The 15,710-nt window shown below is 45.4% G+C and overlaps 1 pseudogene; it reads left to right on the plus strand.

Annotated features, from left to right (window-relative positions):
* Positions 1-11,976: 11,976 nt before the first annotated feature.
* LOC127208383 (Y-box-binding protein 1-like) lies at positions 11,977-13,248 on the plus strand (annotated as a pseudogene).
* The last annotated feature ends 2,462 nt before the right edge of the window (positions 13,249-15,710 follow it).

Genomic DNA, 15,710 nt, shown 5'->3' on the forward strand with positions numbered 1-15,710 from the left:
GTTACTTTAAAATTGACAGATAAAAATATATGTATCTATGCATCTAGATGGCTGAGACCTGTCATCCCAGCTACTTGAGAGGTGGAGGCAGGAGGATCAAAGATTCAAACATGCCTGTGCTGCAGGGTGAGCTTGAGACCAGCCTAGGCAACGTAGGGAGACCCTCTCTCAAAGATAAAAGTGAAAAGATGACAGTGGGCGGAGCTCAGCGGTAGAGCACTGGCCTTGCATGCACACAGCCCTCAGTTCAATCCTTAGTGCTACAAACAAATAAGTAAATAAATGGTATTATTGACCCCATCTACCACAAATGCTTTGAAATACATTGCATCTTTCTTCTGTCTCCAGCTAGGCCACAGTCCAAAAACATTACTACATGGAGTCTCTAGTATCTTGGTGACCGTAGGTGATGTCCCTGGCCTTGAGCACCCCGGCCATTACCTCTCCACCCTCCTCTGACTTATGTTTTCCATTCTTCTCAGCCAGGTCACTTCCTCCTAGAAGTTTCCTTCATACACTCTGATACATGTGAACATGTCTCCTTCATATTCCCACAGGAGAGTCCTGCTGCCCTCACTGTGTATCTGAGCTCAGATTTTCCTGCCTCCTGCTACAGCTGTGCATCCTGGAGAGGAAGGATTAGGCCGTCTCCGTCCCTGGGACCCCGGCATTTTCTTGTGTGTTCTGGCACATCGCAGATGAGTGACAAATGTTTGTGGCTGGCTGTTCCTTATGTCCATATGATTTTGATAGGTTTTTTTTTGCTATTTCAGATATAGTCGCCCGCTCGTCCTTTTTATACCCTTTGCCGCCTACTGCATGTGGCTAAGTGACTCATAGTTTCTCCCACTAGAAGCTGCCACCTACTCATGCCATGCACAAGGCCGCCTCCAGTCTCCCAGCCCCCTGCACACAAGCTGAGCCTCTGTGGTACTGGATATGAACCCACATGTTACACAGATAACTTGGCTTTTCCACAAGCAACATGAGTAAGGAGAAGTGTGTTTAGGACAAAGATGCAAGTAGGGACAACTCTGTGCATGGATGAATGTCCCTGTGAGGGCCACATGGAATGGTGAAAGGCTAGGTACAGAACCAAAGTGATATTCCCTGGAAATTAACACAGAAGGGACAGGATTGGACAGGAGGAACCATGTGTGAGTGGAGAAGTAGGACTTGGTAGTTGACTAGATAGAGGAGCAGAAGAAACAGGCTCAAAGGGCCCAGTGTGGCAGCATATGACTATAATCCCAGCATTACATGCCTATATTATCTATAATGTGCTGAGCAACTGGCCAAGTGGATGGTGAATTTGGAGGTCAGCCTGGGAAAGATACTGAGAACCTGTCTTAAAATAAACAACAAATATTAAAAGGCTCTGAGATGATTCAAACATTTGGGGCTAGAAAACAGGACTGTAGTTGATACTACCAACAGGAATAGAAATGGCTGGAGAGATTGAGTGAGGTACCCTGCTTCGTTTATTTAGAGAGGCGAGTTGAGTGTAGGGTTGACAAGTAGACTCATTCAAGTTCCAAAGCTCAGTTATTTGAACAAAATGTAGATAATATTGATTGTGGATTATCATAGTCAAGCACTTTACAAAGCTAATTTCCTGAATGTTTATGGTAACACTGGAAAGTAGAGTCTATCATTCTCACCCCTTTATAGATAGGAAAACTGAGGTCTGAATCACTTGTCCATGTTCACACATCTCAGCCTGGGATCTGGGACCTGGTGCCCTCGGCATAAAGACATGGGCTTAAGAAAGGGCTTAGCACTCTCAGCAGGCTGTAGAGGGGTCCACACAGGATGTAACGGGGGGGGGGTGTGTGTGTGTGGAAGGGCTGAGATTGGATGCAGTTGCCAAGGGAGATAGCAAGCAGAAGAGACATGAATGGAGTGTGGCAATGGAATGGTGAAAGCAGGCAGAGCAAATGTTAAGGGGTGGGAACTCAGACCAGCAGCCATGGAGAGGGAATGGGCCCAGTTAAGTATCATGGACTAAAAATGCCAAGGAGAATCCCATGCTGCATTGAGAGGTAAAGAAAGCAAGTAGTTTAGAGCTGTGTAATGGTTAGTTATTTATTGATTCAGCTACTAATATGTTTTCCTGCATATAATTGGACATCTCTAATCCAAAAAGAAAAATGGCAAGGAAGCAGCTGGGATGCCAGCAGCACCATTCATAGAAGACCAGCAAACCAAGCTGAAGGGAAATCTGTGCTGTGGTTTCTGTGTTTCAAAGATGAGAAGCTGTGACGTACAAGCACCATCATTAAGGCTGCATGAAAACCCACAGGTCATTCCTCTAGCACAGCAAAAAACCCCAGAACCACATAGGACCACAAGTTGTCCTCTCGTGTTAATGGCTAGTTTTATGTTTATTTGTCACAAGTGAGGGTCATCAGAGAGGTCTGAGCTTCCGTTGAGAAAATGCCTCCACAAGGCCAGGCTGTGGGCAAGCCTATAGAGCATTTTCTTAATTAGTGATTAATGGAAGAGGGCCCAGCCTATTGTGGGTGGAACCACCTCAGGGCAGTTGGTCCCGGGTTCTATAAGAAAACAGGCCGAACAAGTCAATAAGCAGCACTTCTCTATGACTTCTGTATCAGCTCCTGCCTCCAGGTTCCTGCCCTGTTTGGGTTCCTGCCCTGTTTGGGTTCCTGCCCTGTTTGGGTTCCTGCCCTGACTTCCTTCGGTAATAAATAGTGATGTGAAAGTGCAAGCCAAATAAACCCTTCCCCTCCCCCCAAGCTGAATTGATAATGGTGTTTCATCACAGCAATAGTAAATTTAACTAGGACAGCCACCATTCCCAGAAACAACTGGAACTCTTTTTCTTCCAAAAGGCTGGGTCTCAGGTAGCCCAGGCTGGCTTTGAACTTTGTGTAGCTGAAGATGACCATGAGCATCATCTGATCTTCCTCCCTCTACCTCCCACATGCTGGGATTTCAGGCAAGCACCGCCATGCCCAGGTTTGCATGGTGCTGGGAACAGGACTCAGGATCTCACAAATGTTAGACAAACGCTTTGCCAACTGAGCTATATCACCTAGAATGCCTTTTCTCTCTGAGTCAAGTGAGACATCACATTTAAGGCGGTCTTCTCTAGCTTGACTGGTTGGAGACACTCTCTCAGCTTGCTGGACACGAGGCCTGAGTCTCAGGAGATTTAAGAGCAACTCCACAGGGAAGGAGAGAGATTCCTTTCTTTTCTTTGGTTCAGTAATAAGTGCACTGGCACCCAAACTGTTTGGTCAGCATACCCACCTGGGACTCAGATGTGTAGCTGAAGGAGAGGAGGGCGGGCTGGGTGGCAATCTGATCATCTTTGACTGCAGAAGCCTAAGACTGAGAAGAACCACAAACCCCATCCAGCCCAAGCTGACTTTAGCAAAGGTAGAAAAACTGAAACCCAGAAATATGCTTTTGCTCTATTTTGAGAACTAGCTTGTGGCCAAGCTAACAGTGGAATTTAAGCCTCAGTCTCTACCCTCTCCCTGCCCCCTCCATCTCTCCTCCTCAAACCCAAGAGATCCACCTGCCACTGCCTCCCCTAGTGTTTTGATTAAAGCCACAGGCCTGGCAGGAGCTTAATTCTCTTAGCTCTTTTATGCTCTTCAGAAAACAGTTTGTCCATCTGCAGGTGTTTGTCCTGTCTTATCCCCTACATTTTAGCATATTTAGCACTTGGCATAGATCTGTGCTTTAGGCAACAGATACAGGAGACAGGTAGACATACTTTTTATAATATAGTGAACAAACACTAAAAGAGAATGAATTCAGCTTCCAGGAAAGGTCCTTATGGTCTGGATTTGCTCACACTTGGTTTACATTCAGGCTTCATTGCAGCAGCATTTGAGGTATCAGACAAGTTCTTGCTCAAGTTCAATGTCTTTTCCTATTGCAAAGCTAGTATTTTACAACACAAATTTACTCTCTTACAGTTGCAGAAGTTCATAGGTTTTCTCCAGGCCACAGAAGCCATCAGCAGGACAGTTTTCTCATCTTTCCTGGCTTCTAGAAGTGGCAGTCACCTGTATTCTTTGGTGTGTGGCCTTCCCTCTTATCACTGAGCCTCTTGATTTTGTCCTAGCATCTCCTTCTATTAACTTGACTTTTTATTTATTATTATTATTTTTACTATTTCTGTGTGTGTATGTGTATTCACGTGTGTAAATGTGTGAATGCAAAAATTCACATGGAAGACAGAGGACAACTGTGGATGTTGTGGAACCTTCCTTTCCATCTTGTTTGAGATAGGGTCTCCTTTTTGCAAAGTATACACCAGTCTAGCTGGCCTGTGAGCTTCTGGGAATTCCCCCATCTGTATGTCCAGCAGGAATGCTGGGATTATAGACTCAGGATACTGTGTCTGGCTTTACATACATTCTCAGGATTGAAATTCATGCCTTCAAGAATCTCCCAAGCCCTGACCTGACCTTCCTAATTCCTCTTATAAGAGATTATACACACGATGATACTGGGCCCATCCAGGTAATGCAGGATCAACTCCACCTCAAGATTTGTTTTTGTAGTCATCAACTTTTTTTAAAAAATAATTTTTTAGAGTACAAAATAATGGATTTTGTTGTGGAATTTTCACACATAAATATTTTTGTACCTGGCTCACCCCTACTCCCCCCCACACACTAACTTCCTTGTCCTTCCTTCCCCATAATAGTCCCTTTTCTCCCCACAAATAGTCACCCTTCTACTTTCATCACTCACACACACACACACACACACACACACACACACACACACACACACGCATCCATATCTGAGGAAAACACACATTTCTGCCTCTTTGCATTGCCCTTTCTTGTTCCCCTCTTTTTCCTTCCTCTAGACCTCTTAGTTAATATCAGCAAAGCCTTTTGTTTTCATGTTAGGTAATAAGAGTCCCAAGCTCTAGCAGTTAGGACATGGGCATCTTTGGGGACATTACTCTGGTTTGGCTTGTTTGTTTGGCTGATTTTTTTGTTTGTTTTTACTCTATGATGATCAGAAAAAACTTTGGGGATAATTAGCATCACGTCATAATGCTTAGGCATCAATAAGTTCTTGTAAGGCAACCTCTCTGAGAGCTGTAGAGGATATGAATCTCTCCTTCTGTGTGCTCCCATAGACGTCTGTGCTTGCCTCTTATTGGAGACTTATGTCATACTTAATTACAGTTACTTATCAGGATTGTATCTTCCCCACTCAGTACAGCTCTGGCAAGCAAGGACTGTGCCCTACTTATTTTTATGTCTCTTCCCGATACCAATACATCTTCTGACACTTGGCAGTTACTTAAAAAATATTTTCTGTACTGAGGACAAGATGAAATGATATAGCTTTCCACCTAGCTCAAACACATGCTTAAGAGATGGTAGGTTTTCTTGCTGGTACCCACTGTGTTGAAGAAGTTAGAAGATTATTTATGGCAATCAAGCAAACATCTCTCCACCCCTAATGCTAATGTGTGACTTTTCCTTGGAGGGAGACATAAAGGAATGCCTCTATAGGTAGAGAAGGCCTATAGACCAAAGAAAGGATTCTGTCCAAGTCTGGCTTGGTAAACCAATGAGTTTACTTATTGGTTACTTAACAGGAACACATATGACTCAAAGGCAACAACACAAGCGGGAAGTGCCTGGGTGACCTGGAGGCAGCCACACCACTGAAGAGTCCCATCATGATCTTAAGGAGGGGTCTTGTGAGGATTTAGTGAACAGCTGGGTGAAGACACCATGAACTTGCCGAGTCTTGTGAACCTCCTCCACGTCTCCGTAAAGAATGCTATTGAGTGATCTGTCCTGGAGGTCTCCCACAGGCCATCATAGCTGGTAATGGATGCATGCAACCCTGAGGAAACAGCTATAGCCTGGAGACTGATTGGCTGCATTTCTTCCAGCGTAAAGACAAAATGCTCGTGAAGAGTGAGAGGAACATCACGATCCACTTTTCAACTTTTCCTATGACATTGTTTTGCCCACAATGACACTGTACATTTCCAGAAACACAAAGATATGTGGCTGACCTCCAGAGGCACTTGGGACAGGGGGTAGGTGAGGAGGAAGACATTTATTATGGTGGTTAAGACTGATTGTTGGCTTGACAGTGTCTAGACTCACCTAGAAGACCAGCCTCTGGGCATGCCTGGGAGGGAGCTTCTAGATTGGGTTAGTTGAGCTGAGAACACCCACACTAAATGTAGCAGCGTCCCATGGACCAGGATCCCAAATTAAATAAAAAAGAGAAAGCGAGCTGAGCATTCAGTACTCTCTGCTTCTTGATTATAGATGACATGTGATTGTCTTTTCAAGCCTCTGCCTCCAGGACTTCTACCTGGGCAGAGCAGACATGAATCCAGGATGTCACTTGGACTGTATTGCATATCCCCTCGGTGGGTCATCATTGCTCTCGGTGGGTCATCATTGCTCTCTACTAGTGGTGCTCACATCTGACTCCATGATGGAACAAGGAGCAGGAAAGAGACCAAATGGTTCTGGTGAGCCTGTGGTACTGGATTCATGCTATTCTTTGCCTTTCTGTAAGGCTCTGTGTAAGTCATTCACTTCTTAAAATGATATAAAATGCACGAATCACCTCCACAGATGCCAAGAAGTTCAAAGACATTGTGTTCTAGTTATTAAAGTCATGAAGTTAAAAAAAAAGCTGCTCCAGTCATATCCATCAGACTGCCAACAGACCATAACAGAGCTTTAATGATGCATACTGTTTATAGTGGGTCTGTCCTCCTTACAGTTCAGCCTCCTGTTCAAGCCCATCTATGATGGCAGAAGCCTTGTGTTCCCTATACCTGCACACAGTGTGAATAAACTAATGGTCTACCTTTCTAGCCAAATAGTAGCTATTTGGAGTGCTCCTATAGTCAAACTAGTTGGTATATTTTCTCTTTTTGGTAGCTCAGTACTACTGACTGGGTAAGTTATAAAGAAAAGAAGTTGTTTGGACTTGGCTCACAGTGCTTGCTGAGAAACAGTGTAGAAGGCCATATCTGATGCTGGCCTTTCTGGAAAAATCTGTAGGTGGCCCAGGGCATCATATGCAGACAGAAAAGAGAAAGAGAGAGAGAGAGAGAGAGAGAGAGAGAGAGAGAGAGAGAGAGAGGAGACAGAGAGACAAAGAGAGAAACACACAGAGAATATGTGTGTGTGCATGTGTATGCTCCAGTTTCTCTTGTGTTCCTCTTTTCTCTTCTTTCTATTCTTCCCTCTTCCCTCTTCTCCTCTTCTTCCTCCCTACCCTCATATTTCTCTTCTCCCAGTGTTTAATCATGGAGTCCACCCTAAGGACTGGCCCCTAATTCTATTCATCTCCCAAAGGTCCCTCCTTTAAGTACCCTGGCCATGTTGCTTCCACCCCAATGTGCCTCATCACAGGGATTAGCTTCAGTATTGCCTTTCAGAAAGGCAAGTCACTGAAATCACAGAACCAAGCCTGGCTGTAGTCTCAACTGTAGGCCAGCTTCAAGCTGTTCTCCCGCAGAAAATCCCTTCTTGCTATGAGGAATAAGAAACTGAGCCTTTATAACTCTGGGCTGCTCAGCCTTAGGGAGTCATGACCCTGTTTGCTGGAGTGTGCATCCCAGGAAAAGGCAGGGTCATGAGTTGCCATCAGCTACACTCATAACAACAAGGGGTTGGAAGAACTTGCAGATACAAGAGACACTGTGTTCCCAACCCCAGCATCTGGAGGAAATGTCGCCTGCTGCAGGGTGTTCTCAGTGCAGCATTAGCAAAGGCTGTGCCCAGAGTGCCATTGAGATCAATTAATGCTGATGCCACACTGCTTCCAGCTGTCAAATATACATGTCTTTCTGAAAACTACCACATCCTGCCTGTACTCTCAGGTGGCTCCTTTGTTGTCCTGTTCTATCCGACAAGGCTACTGTCTCAGACTCTAAGCCCAGACATACACCAAACCCATTCTCGATTCATTTACTCTTCTTTCTTACTGATTATCCCCTCTCCCTCTTTTCTTTTGTGATAGGGCCCCAGACCTTAGCCCAGCTGACTTCATAATGGTACCACCACTCAGGTCATAAAACTCAGCATGCAGACATTATCACCTGCCAAAAGAAAAACCGTGTAGGGGAAGTTGCAAGGGTGGAGGGCAGATATGGAGGGGTGGTGAGATGAGTGGGATTGGGGTGCATGATGTGAAATTCACAAAGAATCAATAAAAAAGTTTTAAAAAATATGAATAGTCAATAAAATGAATCGTGGATCTTGTTGTGGTTTAGATATATATAAAAAAAAGTCACCTACACATATTTGAACAATTGGTGATGACACTGTTTTAGAGACCGTGAAAGCTTTAAGGAAGCTGGCTGCAGGAAGCAGATCATCAGAGGCAGGCTCTGGGTCATAGTGTGGACCTACTTCTGGTCCTGGTCTTTCTGCTTCCTGGTCCATAGAGATGTGAGGAGTTCTAACAACACTCCCACTGCCATGCCTTCTTCACAATGGACTGTATCCCAAACAAGCCCTTCCTCCCTTAAGCTGCTTCTGTCAGGTATTTTGTCATAATAATAGGTGGCAAGTAACTGATGCAGATTTGTTTCCTGAAGCTACACAGTAAAATTCTATAACAGGAAAGTGTGTCTTAACATACCATTTAAACTCAGAAGTCATGAAGTAAATATAGGGATGGCCTTCAAAGCTTGCTCAGCCTTTCTTAGGATGCCCACTGTCTATGTGTCTTGTGAGCTTCTCTCTCGCACTGCTGCCCAACTTCCAGAACAAAGTGTGCTTATAGATACGGTGTGAATGCCCTGCCTTTCCCAGTAACATGTGTTCAGTTTCACAAGGGCTCCAGAGGGAATCCAAAATTAACTCCTGAAGAGCTTGTTCAAATATACACATGACTGAAAGGTGATTTCTCTCTTTCAAAATTTGTCATATTGGGGCTAGAGAAATGGCTCAGAGGTTAAGAGCACTGTCTATTCTTCCAAAGGTCCTGAGTTCAATTCCCAGCAACCACATGGTGGCTCACAATGAGATCTGGTGCCCTCTTCTGGCATGCAGGCACTCACATGGGCAGAATACTGTACAAATAAATAAATCTTTAAAAATTTTTTGTTACATCCCTGTGTAATTAACAGTCAATACTGTGGGTGCCTTTTTGTCTGTGAGAAAAGTGGGGAGAATTGAAAGAAATATTTGGCAACTGACTCAAGAGGGTCAAGGCACCCCACCATCCACTCCTCTTCCTTAAAGAACTCCATCCCCTAGGGATTCCTGTCTCCCTTACTGATTAATACTTAGAATATGGGCAAGCTACTTATGGAGATTTCATAGAAGAGTAAAGAAATCACTACAGCCAAAGAGACTATTGGAGACTGGTACCCAACATGAGGGCCTGTCTGAAGGCAATGGGAGGATGACAATCCCTGGACAGGCAGCTGAAGGCCACTTACTCCCTCTCCCCAAGGGACCCATCCATGGCTCTGACTCTTTGCAGTCCACATATGCTCCTGAGGGTCAGTTTTCTCTTTGATGACTCTTAGTGACTTTTAAGCCAATGACTCCAAAATCTAGAATTCCAATCCTGACTTTCAGTCTGTTTCTCTCAAGTTCCCACTAAATTCTAGAGACTAGAACTTAAATTCAACATATCTCCACTTTAAGTAGCACCTCGTCCATTGCCCTGCCTGCTTCCCTGGGGTCCCAAGCCACCCTCTGTCTCTGTCTGCTTCATCTCTCCCTCCTATAGCCTGTTGCATGCTGAGTCAGTAATCAGGTCCTGCCAGTTTTCCCTCTTCAAGGCCCTTAAACCTGTTTTTTATAACCTTGCGTCTCTGCCATCACCAATCTGGTTAAGAACATCATCATACTTCATGTGCTGTCCGTGCTTCCAGGTCTGTCTTCCTCAAATCCGGTGTCTTCTCACCACAGACCCTGCCTAAAGCTTGCAGCAACCTTATGGTCCTTCCACATTTAGCTTCCAGTCACGAAGCTGATCCAGCCTTCTGTGATCTGGACCCAGCACACACCTCTCTCTGATTGATCATACCAGCACATTCTGACTTGTCCATAGAAATACCATATTTCAGTCCGATATGAGGCCTGAGGCTGTCCCCTCTGCTTGTAAGGCTATTGGTCCAGATCACCTCCTCCATTAAGCCGCCTTTGGTCCCCCTCTCTCTCCAGCTGAGTAAGAATTCTCCCCCACTGTCTGTCTTTTCTTTTATGCAGCAAATCTTTGGCCTTTGTATAACTTACTTTTCTCATGGTGGTGATAAAATACTTAACAAAGCAGCTTCATAGGGTTATGAGTGTGACTAGAATATATTAGCTATAACCCATGAATAGATGAATTTTTAAAAAGAAAGAATATGTCACAAACACAACTCAAGAAAGGAAGGTCTGTTTTGACCCACAGTGTTAGGTACAGCCCATCTTGGCAGGAAGGTCAAGGCAGCCAGGGCTGGAAGTGGCTAGTCACATGGTGTCTGTAGTCAGGAAGCATAGAGAAACACGCTCAGGCGCTGCTCCACTCCAGCCCATGGAATAGTGCCACCTACATGGGTGGATCTTCCTGTTTCAGTTCATCTAATCTAGGCTCTGCCTTGCAGACAGACCCAGAAACATGTCTCGTGTAATTCTGGATCCTGTTGAATCGATGGTTGATATTAGCTATCATCCTTGTTATTTAATGCTATAAAAATCTGCCTCCCCACCAGACCACCGAAGGCCAGGAAATTCTATGTCTCATTTACTTTTGTATCATGCTTGATATAGTACCTAGCAATTAATACAGAGATGTGAAATAAATGGCTTTCAGCTGAGTCCCTCCAAGACAGTGCCACTTGACATAAATTAGTGCCAGGTAGTGCATGGTCCCTAAGGTGGCAGGAACACTTCAAACTCTAGGAACACTACAAGGCAGCAATCACATCCTCTGTGAGCTGCAGGAAGCATGCCAGCTTGTTGGAGCTGGGGAATTCAGAAAAACATTAGAAATGGCCTGGGGAAACTCAAATGAGCAAGAGAACAAAGGCTAGGAGAGATCACAGAGTTTGACAACTCTCTCTCTCTCTCTGCGTCACATGGCTCTGAGCCACACACTGCCACACCAAAGAGAGGGAAAGTGGGATGGTTAGTCATTGGTTCGACACACACTTTTGGAGCTTTTTTCCCCTTTTGGAGACAGGGTTTCTCTGTGCTGGAACTCACTCCGCAGACCAGGTTAGCCTTGATTTTGGAAATCCCTCAGCCTCTGCCTCTCAAGTGCTGGGATCAAAGGCGTGTGCCACCACTGCTCACACACTTTTGGAGCTTCTATCAGGAGGGTGGTATCAGACCAGGCTCGAGAGGATGTAGCAATGAGTCAGAAACGTCTGCCTCTGTCTCATTGAGATTAGCCAGCAGTGGAGAGACAAAAGGAGACCAAGCAGCTCCATCACTGTATGAAGTAATAAGAAAGTGATATGAGGAGAGAAAATAGCAGGGAGGGAGAGAAGAAAGTCTGCTCAGGGACTCTAAACTGAAAGGAAGGATAGGGGTGGGGGAGGTGGCCTAGAATCTTAAGAGCCCAGTGAAGCCTTGAAAGCCTGTATGAAGTCAGTGAGGAGAGAGCAGGGGAGGATTCTCATCCACAGCAAGCACAAATGCGAGTCAATCTTGCTTCTTCCTCTAATGCTAAGATTATGGATTCTTCTTTTTCCCCCTTAAGACAGGGTTTCTCTGTGTAGTCTTGGCTGTCCTGGACTTGCTTTGTAGACCAAGCTGGCCTTGAACTCACAGCGATCTGCTTGCCTCTGCTCCCAAGTGCTGGAATTAAAGATGTGTGCCACCACACCAGTCTTACTGAAGCCTTAAAAAAAAAAAAAGGAAGTTCGATTGGTAGCGGGAGCGGAGAGCGGACCCCAGAGAGCCCTGAGAGCCTCACCGCCGCCGCCGGCCTAGTCACCATCACACCAGGGAGGAGCCGCAGCCGTCGCCGCCGGCCCCAGTCACCACCACCGCAACCATGAGCAGCGAGGCCGAGACCCAGCAGCCGCCCGCCGCCCGCCGCCCCCGCCGCCGCCCTCAGCGCTGCCGACACCAAGCCCGGCTCCGCGGGTAGTGGCAGCCCGGGCGGCCTCACATCGGCGGCGCCCGCCCGCGGGAACAAAAAGGTCATCGCAACGAAGGTTTTGGGAACAGTTAAATGGTTCAGTGTAAGGAACGGATACGGTTTCATCAACAGGAATGACACCAAGACTGCCATAAAGAAGAATAACCCCAGAAAGTACCTTCGCAGTGTAGGAGATGGAGAGACTGTGGAGTTTGATGTTGTTGAAGGAGAAAAGGGTGCGGAGGCAGCAAATGTTACAGGCCCTGGTGGAGTTCCAGTTCAAGGCAGTAAATACGCAGCAGACCGTAACCATTATAGACGCTATCCATGTCGTTGGGATCCTCCACGCAATTACCAGCAAAACTACCAGAATAGTAAGAGTCGGGGGGGGGGAAAAAATGAGGGATCGGAAAGCGCTCCTGAAGGCCAGGCCCAACAGCGCCGGCCCTATGGCCCTATCGTAGGCGAAGGTTCCCACCTTACTACATGCGGAGACCCTGTGGGCGTCGACCACAGTATTCCAACCCGCCTGTGCAAGGAGAAGTGATGGAGGGTGCTGACAACCAGGGTGCAGGAGAGCAAGGTAGACCAGTGAGACAGAATATGTATCAGGATTACAGACCGCGATTCCGCAGGGGGCCTTCTCGCCAAAGACAGCCTAGAGAGGACAGCACTGAAGAGGACAAGGAAAATCAAGGAGATGAGACCCAAGGTCAGCAGCCACCTCAACGTCGGACGCCCAGAGAACCCTAAACCACAAGATGGCAAAGAGACAAAAGCAGCCGATCCACCAGCTGAGAATTCGTCCGCTCCCGAGGCTGAGCAGGGCGGGGCCGAGTAAATACCGGTTTACCATCTCTACCATCATCCCGTTTGGTCATCCAACAAGAAGAAATGAATACGAAATTCCAGCAATAAGAAATGAGCAAAGATTGGAGCTGAAGACCTGAAGTGCTTGCTTTTTGCCCGTTGACCAGATACACTAGAACTATCTGCATTATCTATGCAGCATGGGGTTTTTATTATTTTTACCTAAAGATGTCTCTTTTTGGTAATGACAAACGTGTTTTTTAAGGAAAAAAAGAGGCCTGGTTTTTCTCAATACACCTTTACTGGTTTTTAAATTGTTTCATATCTGGTCAAGTTGAGATTTTTAAGAACTTCATTTTTAATTTGTAATAAAAGTTTACAACTTGATTTAAAAAAAAAGTCAACAAACTGCAAGCACCTGTTAATAAAGGTCTTAAATTTTTAAAAAAAAAAAAAAAAAAAAAAAAAAGGAAAAGTAGCCAGTTGGGCAGTGGTGGCACATACCTTTAGTCCCAGCACTCAGGGAGCAGAGACAAGCAGATATCTGAGTTCTGGCCAGCCTGGTCTACAGATTGAGTTTCAGGACACCTAGGGCTACATAGAAAAACCCTGGTCTGCAATGCTTCCATCACATGGATTTAATAATCATATGTATCCACTTGCCTCTTTAGCATTATGAATTTCATAAGCAAACAGTGGTGATCCAGGATGCTCATAAACCATGAAAAGCGTTTGTTTTGATCTAGTCTTCATGCTCCCCCAGGAGAGAGATGCTTTCACTGATCAGAAGCCCCCATGAGGGTCTGTTCTGCCCTTCACAAGAACAGTGTCTAGAAGCCAAAGATCAACAAATGAATCCATTTATTTTTCCAGAAACTGTGGCCAAGCACTTTCCCTTCCCCTGTCTTACTGGGCTTCAGGTCCTGGCCTGGCTCTTATTATTACTCAGCTTTTGCCCACCTCCTTGCCTCCATTTCTCCCTGGTGGTCTTCCTGTGTCTCCTGGCAGTTTCTGATAGCCTTGATCCTCATAGTGATCTTTTTAAAGTTACGTTGGAGAAAACAAAACAGATGACTATGGACTCTGAGCTGTGTGCTTTCTCTTGACCTTTAGTCATTGAGAAATACCTTGGCCTCAAAGCTGTACACTGTCTCCTGAACAAAGGCTGGGACTGGAGGTGGGGCTGTGGTCTAGGTATACAGTTTGAGTACTAAATACAGAATTTTATGGGCTTCTGTAGGAATTCTAGCTCTTAGAACATACCAAGTAAGAGTCTGGAGATATGGCTGGGTTGGTAGAGTGCTTACCTAACATGCACCTCACAAACTATATAGGTGCACACCTGGGATCCCAGCACGTGGAAGGTAAGAGGATCAGAAGTTCAAGGTCATCCTTGGCTACATGTCAAGTTTTAGGCTAGCCTAGGCTAGAAACCCTCTTTTAAAAACAAAACAAAACAAAACACAAAGAATATAGTATGTGGAATATAGATTATTTCCCGCACACAGTGTGTCTAGTGAGCCCAAGGACTGCTGCCCGATGACCCAGATGATAACAAAGACTATCAGAGTGAAGAGATTTTCATCTGACACTGGATATTCTAGCTTTCCCAATGGGTAAATAGGGTGGGGAGTCTGTAATCCCAGGATTTGGGAAGCAGAGGCAGGCAGAGTTCTGTGAGTTTGAGGCCAGCCTGGTCTATAGAGAAAGTCAGGACAGCCAAGGCTACACAGAGAGACCCTCTCTTAAAAATATGAACAAACAAACAAAAACAGAGTGAAGGTGGCACTAGCCCCTAAGGATTCTGGGAATCAAGGATGAGTGGGGAGGGAAGGAGGGATGGTAATCCCAAGTATTCTTATCATTGGGTTTTTGCCAGCATCTCAAGTTTGGCAGGTTGATGGGATCTGAAGGGGTCTTCATAGCTGTCCCTTGGGTACTTATAGCCCCTCTGGCAGGACGGGGAACAAGAGTGAGTTTAAAACAGAAGACAGGGTCATGTGACTCAAGGTACAAGCTGAGAGTTAGCTTTCTATCCATCTCTCTCTGCAAGCAACTGCAAAGTCAAATCAACCCCACTGCCTTTTGAACATGGAAGCCCCTCTGGGTTGGTGTGTAACTGTGTCTCTCCCCATGTGGCAACCTCTCTTGTCCATCACATTTTACTTATCTTCTAGATGAAAATTTCTGTCTTTTCTATCTGTTCCCCTTGGGCCACAGCATGAAGACTTTTTTTTTCCTGTTCCTGACATTAGGTTAAGGTCCAAATAAGACAAAAGATACATATAATTAAGCAGCTCTGGTCAGGGTGTGTTTCTGCCCATCACTGGCCCATCATTGTCTTGGCTACACTCTCTTCTATAAAATGTTCTGACAAGTTGTCAGAACTGTGTGAAATCTCTTCCTGGGTTCTCCCAACATGAGCATTCTAAAGAAACCCCAATAACTTGGAATCCGTTGTCTCAATAGTTGGTACCCAAAAGGCGAGACACAAAGACCCTTCAGAATGTCTTAATTATTACCAGGGCATTCATGCTTACAGATATGGCATGGTTTGAATATAAACTGAAGGCTCTTTGGTAAAAGCTTGGACCTACCTAACCAATGTATTAATCCACTGAAGGATTCACAATTGATTGGACTATTATATTAATATCTGGTTAAAGGTGTGGAAGTGGGGCCTGACTGGAAGAAGTGGACCCCTGGGCCTGGCTTTGAAGAATTTACCTTGTCTAAAGTCTGCAGTGACATTTTTAAACATTCTGAAATTTTGGTTTCTTTAAACCACCACCACCACCACCACAACAACAACAACACAGAAC

This window comes from Acomys russatus, chromosome 3 (genome assembly GCF_903995435.1).
Source record: "Acomys russatus chromosome 3, mAcoRus1.1, whole genome shotgun sequence".
NCBI classification, from domain to species: Eukaryota; Metazoa; Chordata; class Mammalia; order Rodentia; family Muridae; genus Acomys; species Acomys russatus.